The sequence below is a fragment of the Lates calcarifer genome, linkage group LG15 (assembly GCF_001640805.2).
Source record: "Lates calcarifer isolate ASB-BC8 linkage group LG15, TLL_Latcal_v3, whole genome shotgun sequence".
Taxonomy (NCBI): domain Eukaryota; kingdom Metazoa; phylum Chordata; class Actinopteri; family Centropomidae; genus Lates; species Lates calcarifer.
In genome coordinates, this window is record NC_066847.1 from 2,046,788 (window position 1) to 2,055,189 (window position 8,402).

At 37.0% G+C, this 8,402-nt stretch overlaps 1 long non-coding RNA gene across 4 annotated transcripts in view; it reads right to left on the bottom strand.

Annotated features, from left to right (window-relative positions):
* Positions 1-7,975: 7,975 nt before the first annotated feature.
* Positions 7,976-8,402, bottom strand: part of LOC127143349 (uncharacterized) — an 88,153-nt gene continuing 87,726 nt past the window's right edge. For all 4 annotated transcript variants that reach the window (XR_007814697.1, XR_007814698.1, XR_007814696.1 and 1 more), the window contains one exon: positions 7,976-8,126. This is a non-coding gene — a long non-coding RNA (uncharacterized LOC127143349). The remainder of the gene's footprint in view (positions 8,127-8,402) is intronic.

Sequence of the window (8,402 nt, forward strand, 5' to 3'; positions counted from 1 at the left end):
CCAGAGTAAAGTTACCAACAACCTGGTTTATGTGATGTCTTCAAGCACAAAGGTCAAGGTTCAGAGGTCACAGCAGCCAGTTGAAAAGCCCTTTCCTAAAATAGAAGCTAAAACCGTCCTCCTCAAGTTATGTACTCCGGCTTTCATCTTTAAAATAGTCGCTCCAGCTCAAGAATAGAATAGAAACAATAGGATGGACTGATGGCTGGGCGTCTGTCTGACAGAGGTGACACACGGATGAAAGTTAATCTGCTGTTTGTATCCCTCCATGTCCACAGCACTGACGACAAGAGGCTAAAAGGTCGTAAAAGCATGTAAAGAGAAAGACGGTCATGGGAAAAACACTGAAAGGAACGGTTGTATAAGTGATTGAGTTGTTGAAGCACGTGTCAACATGCAGCTGCTAATCTGCTGTCACAAGGAACATGTGGCCAAGATGACAACTTTGAAATTAACCACATGAAGTTTCATTTTCAAGTGTTGCTTCTGTGGAAAACACACATGTAGTCACATGCTTCATATAGAGCAAATTAAATTATTTTCATTTGGAAATAAACAGCAAATTAACTCAAAGTTGAACGCACTGAGCTGCTGCCTTTTGAATTAATGAGAACTTGTTTGTCATAGCAGAGTACTCACAGCTATGTGATCCTGATTCTAATGTGAGGAAGTTATTTCATCTTAAAGATGCTTAGATTTCACATTCACTTCTCTGTGTAGGTGTTAGAATACCTGCAAGGCCTCAGCAGCTGTTATATTTAGAAATGTCTTAGAGCTGTAACAGATTGAGGCTTTTCTTAATGATCAAACAGCCGAGTTAGAAGTGGACTGGATACAAAGATTAGACAGGGTTGATGATGTTTAGACAGAAGGAGGGAATGCCAGCTCTTGTGGTTTTGGTAGTCTTCCAAAGCCACAAAATATTATGACTGTTAGAGGCCAAATTACAAAAAGCATATTTCCTAACTTAGCCCCAGTGTTATCTGTTCAAACAGAGTGATGTTTGTGGCTCTAAGGTAGAGGGAGATGAGTTTAACAGCTCTTGTACTGTGTAGAAAAAATATTTTGGTTGTTTCATCTGGTTGGAAGCAGTGAAAGTCTAATCCGTGGTTATGAACTGGAGAAATCTCTTGGGATCTGCCTCAAAAATGGCAAAATTGTCCCTTGACAATACAACTGCATGTCCATGTAATGAGAGCATTACAAGGTCTGTCTGTTTCACTGCTGTCGTCTTTATTGGGAAAATGTGACGGCCATTTAGATCACTTACAGCTTCTCTTAAGATGTGCCAGACACTGGTTGATGTTAATGCAATTCTGCCTGGTTGTTTCTTGAAGTCAGGTTGCCTAATAACACTTTCAGTTAGCTAAATGACTGCACAGAGCATCATGCTTTTCATTTTACAGAAACTGTGAGTGTTTCTTGGAGAGAGTGTCCTGGTCTTCTGTCACGGTAAAGGTCTCTAAACTTATCAAATCCAAATAATGACCCCAGCCTCTGAGGATAAAGCTAACACAAGAACATGTGCAATGATGTCCCACTCAAGTTGAGGTAATGAACCAGGACCACAATGAAGTGAACGACTGTTTATTTTACTGTTAATCTGAAAAACAGGCTCATAAGCTGCTGAGAGGAGTGAACACCTACTGCTCACACACACAGCTCTGACAGAGACTGGCCAGTTTATATCCTCGATTCAGCAGCAACAACAACAACAGTGGGCTTTAAATAAAATACAAGAGAATAAAGAGGGTAATTTAGCAGAGTGAAAGGATAAATCTGTCAACAAATTCCATGAAAAGAGCAAAACCAACAATGAATACAATATTAGTATAATCTAAATATTGTAAGCTTATTCTTCTGTGCCACAGAGCTCTGCTGTTGTCTAAAGACTAATAAAAAATATGTGTGTGGGCCACAATCCCACAATCCTAATCGTTTGAAAAACATTTGACAAAAAGTACAGCGTCCAGCTGTTTTAGACGGTTACTGATTGAATATTTATCAACACTGTTTTTAAAGAATTATGTCTTCAGCAGGACATTGTTGGTTTTGGTCTTTTCATAGTTTGTTGACAAGAAAAAAGATATACGCTTCAGATTTTGTGCACTGATGATGATCTGGTGCATGGCTGTACGCCGATCTTAGCATAAGACTTATTTCCGTGTTTTGTATTTTAAGACCAATCAGAGGCGGCTGCTAGGCGGGCCAGAGTTGGCCGGCAATCAGCGTTTTTATGCCAACGTTAGCTGACGCATGACGCCGTTGGCTATGACGTGTCTCGCCATTGGTCCTGCCTTTCTGGGAGGAGCGTAGAGAGGCGGAGAAACGAACTCGATAAACAGTTTAAAACCACGTCTGAAACGTTGCTTCTGTTTGCCAGTGCTGTGGGAAGACGTCGTTACCGAAGAGGCCACTTTACCGACATTTTGCGTCTCTTTGTCATTTTGTGTTTCACCCTAGCCATTTAAAGTCATTTATGTTGGTTGTTTATCATGTCGTTGTCGTTGTTTGTGGCTGTTTGCGGTCATTTTGTATTATTTTGCGTCTCCACCTGGTTGTTTTTCACCCGGGTGTTAGCATTAGCATTAACATCGAGCGTTAGCATTAGCCTTCTCTGTAAACGATGTGTTTTGGGGTTTATCGTCGTTTTTTATGCGTGGGGTAAAGCGTGTTTGTGTGTCTGTGTGAGTTGTGGAGGGCTGTACGGTAGTCTGTCTGTTTACAACTCCGTTCGCATCTTTTGCAGTTACTTTCCAGACAGTTACTGCTTCTTTGTAATGCTATGCTCCATCTTGGTCAGTTTAAGTCGGTTTATGGTGGATTATCATGTCGACGTGATCATTTGTGTCTATTTGCGATAGTACTACATCATTTCCGTCTATAGCTGGGTGTTTCACATCTACTTATGCACAGCTTCTTTGTGGTTGTTTTGCACCGTGTTGTGTCTTTGTAGTTTTGTGTCTATTCCTGGTTATAAAACGTTTCTTTGTGGCCATTTTGTGTTTCAGTGTGGCAGATTTTTTCCTCTTTGTCGTGTGTGTCGTTGTAGCTTTGTGGCACTAATCTGTCCATACTGTCCAGATTTAATTGAGGTCAGTTTTGTGTTAAATACAAGATTGAAAACTAGATTTTAACTGTACTCCTCCACAAGTTTTAAGCCTCAGGAGTAGGTCACAATGTATGAGCTGAAATTACTTGAGAAATTATTATAAAACTATTTTAAAAAATGCCTTTCTCTCTGAGCCCAATAAAGTCATATTCTAGTAACATAACAATTCATTCACCTCAAAACTCATAGTGTGATTGTCAAGATGCTAGTGTTTAGTTTTCAGTGTTGTGTTCTTCTATACTGATCAAGTTTCGGAGGTGAACTATTCTTTATTAATGAGGTTATTTGTTGTATTTGTATTTTCCAGGTTCACTGGTTCAGCTGCTGCAGCCTGGACACAAACACCAGCTCTCACCTCACAGACCAAACAGGTATGTGTCCTAAACATTTACCCAGTCTGAAAAACGTGTCGATGAGCTGAATTATTAATGTTAGTAACAGTCTTAATGTTTAAATCCTTGGTAATTAATGAGTTTAGTATTGAATATAATAACTGATTGATCATGTCTATAAATTGTCAGAAAATAGTATTAGTAATAGTCCCTGCTTTCAAAAATGTACTTAAGTGAAAGTTTTGATTTTGCAGTTCACTGTAATATTCCTCCAGTGATTAGTTGACAGACAATTCATACAGAAATGTCAGATTTAAGATAATCGTTTTAGTAAATATTTATTGTTATTGATTCTTAAAGATGTGATGCTTTTTCTTGTCATCTGACAGTAAACAGCCCATTTTCTGAGACACATCTCTAATGTTTAGACAATGTTGTGGTTCAGCTGTAAAGTTGAATATTTAAGAGTTTGGGGTTAAAACGTTGCTGAGGAATAGGTCATAGATTATTGATCATTTTCCTTTGTATGTTGCTCTTTTTATTTCCTCCAGGTGTCACCACTTCGTCCACGATCGCAGAGAGTCTTCGTACAATGAAGAAGTTCTTTGAGACAGAGGCCTCCAGGTAATTCACAGCTTTACATCAACTGTCCAACACAGAGCACTGACATTAAATTACCTTCAGTAACTGATCTGAAGTCTCAATAGTTTGATTTATCACAAAAAGACTAAACTTATTATTGAAGTTTATTTACATAGTTGATGAAAGTACAGTTCAAAGAAAATGAGGGATTTAAACATATGCTCTCTCTCCCTCCTCCTTGCTCCTTCTCTCTCCACCTCTCTCTCGTCCTCTTACTTTCTCTAATTTTCAGTCTATCTTTCTGTCTCCTTACCCCTCTCTCTTTGCCTCCTTCTCTGTCTCTCTCGCTCTCTTCCTTGCTCTCTCACTCTCATGCTTTCTCTCTATCCCCGTCTCCCCCTCTCACACTTTCTCTCTCTCTCTCTCTATCTGTCTGTCTCTCTCTCTCTCTCTCACATTAGTACAGTAAATCATAAAAATGTGAACAACATATTCAGTTCAGTGTCACACTAGAAACTCTTCTTCTTCTTCATTCTTCATTTTGCTTCTACCAACTAGATTTTGTTCAGATTGTAACTGACCGTGGAGAAACAAACATTTCCATCCACTGTTGAATATCAGTGTGAATAATAGGAGCTGATGGAGCCAGTTCTCCAGTCAGAGCAGCTTCTTTTGTCTTTGTGTAAAAAGCTAATTTAACTAGTTCTGATTAGTCCAGAACCAGTTAGTCCACACTCTGGTTCCTTTGTAGATTTACTGTCTTTTACTTCTCTATCTTATGATAGTTTGAGGTTCAGAAACTCTATGTGCTTTTATTCTGATGTGTTAACAGTCGCATTTTTATATTAATGTTTGTTGTGTTTTTCTCCTACAGGATTCAGACTTTAGCCATTAAATCACAGAGAAAGGAGACAGATGTGAAGACATTTCCAGAAGGTCAGTGTTAGTTTATTCTTTTTAGTTTGACTCTTTAAAACCTCTGGTTTTAAGACCAACAAATTAAAGATGCTTATCTTATCAGTTTTAAGTATTTTTCAACATTGTAGCTGCGGAAAATAAGTCTAAAAATATGTATAACAAAATATATATTTATATCTATCTATACATGTGTGTATATGTAAGTAAATACATTTAAACCCCTGAATAAATAGGCCTAACAAGTAAGTATTAAATAATTAAATAAAAAATACATTTTGAACAGTTTTGATACTGTACTATACTACAAAATTTTTTGAAAGTTTTTCATGCCTAACTATAGTATGACTTTTTCATGGTTTTTTGCCTTACTATACTAAACTAACCTTTTTTATGCTTTACTATACTATGGTATTTTTGAAATTTTTTATACCTTATTATACCATGACTTTTTTGACAGTTTTTGACGCCTTACTATGCTATGACATTTTTTATGCCTTAATAGAATATGACATTTTTTTTTACCTTTTTAATGCCTTGCTATAAGTAAAATGTGAAACCACAATAACCAAATAAAACCTTAAAAAGTATATTTTCTGTTTGTTTAAAAATAGGCCTAAAAATTAAAACATGAGAATCATGACGTTTTTCTAAGATTAAAGCGCAATAAAATGATTTGTATGACACCAGTTTCAAAATAGAGAAATGCAACTCAAAAGTTTTTCTGACAACATTTAACAAACCACAGCAAAGATAATGACAGACATTGACCACAAGGAAGCACCTGTTAGAGCTGGTTAGGGTTAATGTAGTTATGAGCACATTTTGAACATGTCTACTAAGAATTTTTGTGATCATTTAACTGTGTATGATACAATTATTAAATAGTTGTATCATGTATGTATCATGAATGTTCTCACAAGTGTTTAATAAATACATATTAGTCTTTGGAAAATGCGCCTATGACTACATTATATATGGTGGAGAAAAAAGTGTTTTCACTTGAACAACAGGAAACAAACAGTTTACAGCAGTTAGATGGTGGAGGTCTTTAATTAACAGCTTTGTAATACTTTTGTTTTCTTTCACCCACTCCAGGTCTTCAGCTGCTGTCGTCTTCCCCTCCTGCAGAGACGAGAACACGTCTATTTTTCCTTTCCTAAACTCTCCTTTTTCTTTTTTGATACCTAATTACAGTGATTTAAACCAAACATTTTACAACTCAATATCACATATTTTAATGTGTTTTTCACAGTAATGATTAGAAACAGTTCTGAAACTCTTTATAAAATAAGAACCTACTGTAATCATCACATAGTTATCTGTCAGATTTCTTAGAGATAAACACGAACCATGTAATAGATACAGGGAAACTATTTAAACTGTTATAAATGAACAGTACTTACAGAGGTAAACCTACGATAGAGTTTTTAACCTTTCCTAATATTCCTTTTTGACCATTTTTGCCTTACTATACTATGACATTGTTTGGTGGTTTTTGACATCTCAGTAAAATGACATGGTTGGACTATGCTTTGATGCAGTTTAAGGCACAGGAACTATCTTACCCTTGTTTTTCCACAGACGCACACATTCAGTCACATCTCTACACAGTGTTTGTCAGTTAGGTAAGATTTTGTTTTTTGTCATTTCATTTTGGTATTTTGTTATTTCAAATTATGCAATATCAGTAGTCCTATCTATTGCTGTGTACATAGTCCTGTTTGTACTGTTTATATTGTTTTTAAGTTTACATACTGTTATATTTGATCTTACTTTATGCTGCAACACTGAATTTCTAATTAAGGATTATCTTACTATTTCTCAAATAAATACTCTATTATGAACACTGAATATTTGCCTGTCTGTTTAATATTGTATGAAAGTGAATAATTTTAGCCACAGGCCACTTGTAGCCAGAGGTTAGGGTTAGAGTTACGGCTTTTAGCCACTGTTAAAAGCCATAACCCTAACCCTAACCTCAGGCTACTAGTGGGCTAAAAAACTGTAACCCTAACCTCCAGCTACAAGTGACGAAAAACACTGTAACCCTAACCCTAACCTTTGGCTAAAAGCCATAACCCTAACCCTAACCCAGCTAATACTAACCCTAAGTGGCTAAAAAAACTGTAGCCCTAACCCTAACCTCCAGCTACGAGTGACGAAAAACACTGTAACCCTAACCCTAACCTCTGGCTAACTGTGGCTAAAAGCCATAACCCTAACCCTAACCCAGCTAATACTAACCCTAAGTGGCTAAAAAAAACTGTAACCCTAACCCTAACCTCCAGCTACAAGTGACGAAAAACACTGTAACCCTAACCCTAACCTCTGGCTAACTGTGGCTAAAAGCCATAACCCTAACCCTAACCCAGCTAATACTAACCCTAAGTGGCTAAAAAAACTGTAACCCTAACCCTAACCTCCAGCTACAAGTGACGAAAAACACTGTAACCCTAACCCTAACCTCTGGCTAACTGTGGCTAAAAGTCATAACCCTAACACTAACCCAGCTAATACTAACCCTAAGTGGCTAAAAAAAACTGTAACCCTAACCTCCAGCTACAAGTGGACGAAAAACACTGTAACCCTAACCCTAACCTTTGGCTAAAAGCCATAACCCTAACCCTAACCCAGCTAATACTAACCCTAAGTGGCTAAAAAAACTGTAACCCTAACCCTAACCTCCAGCTACAAGTGACGAAAAACACTGTAACCCTAACCCTAACCTCTGGCTAACTGTGGCTAAAAGCCATAACCCTAACCCTAACCCAGCTAATACTAACCCTAAGTGGCTAAAAAAACTGTAACCCTAACCCTAACCTCCAGCTACAAGTGACGAAAAACACTGTAACCCTAACCCTAACCTCCAGCTTTTTTTGCTACTTGTAGCTGGAGTCAGGGTTAGGGTTGCATTTTTTAAGCTAACCATCATTTTTTATAATATTCATCCAAAAATGGAGAAACTCAGCTCAAAAGTTAAGACAAAAAACTTTATTGATTCAGTTCCAGACAACAACAACAGAGTTTTTGACCACATGGAGACATATTTTATTCTCTCACCTCACATTTAATACAGTGATGAGCACTTATGGAGATATGCTTCAGTCTTATACATCACTAAACATCTTGAACAACATTTAACTACTTTTGTTGTCCTCTTCAGTTGATGTGGTCTTCTCCTCCTGCAGGGACAGAACATGGTCATCTATGAAATTCTTGGACCATTTTTTATGCGTTACTATATTACAACATGTTTGACCGTTTTTGATGCCATACTATACTATGACATTTTTTCACATTTTTTGATGCCTCACTATACTAGGACATTTTTTCACATTTTTTGACTCCTTGCTATACTATGACATTTTTTGGCTGTTTTTGACACCTTAGTATACTGTGAACATTTTTTGACCATTTTTGATGCCTTACTATACTATGACATTTTTTCACGTTTTTGA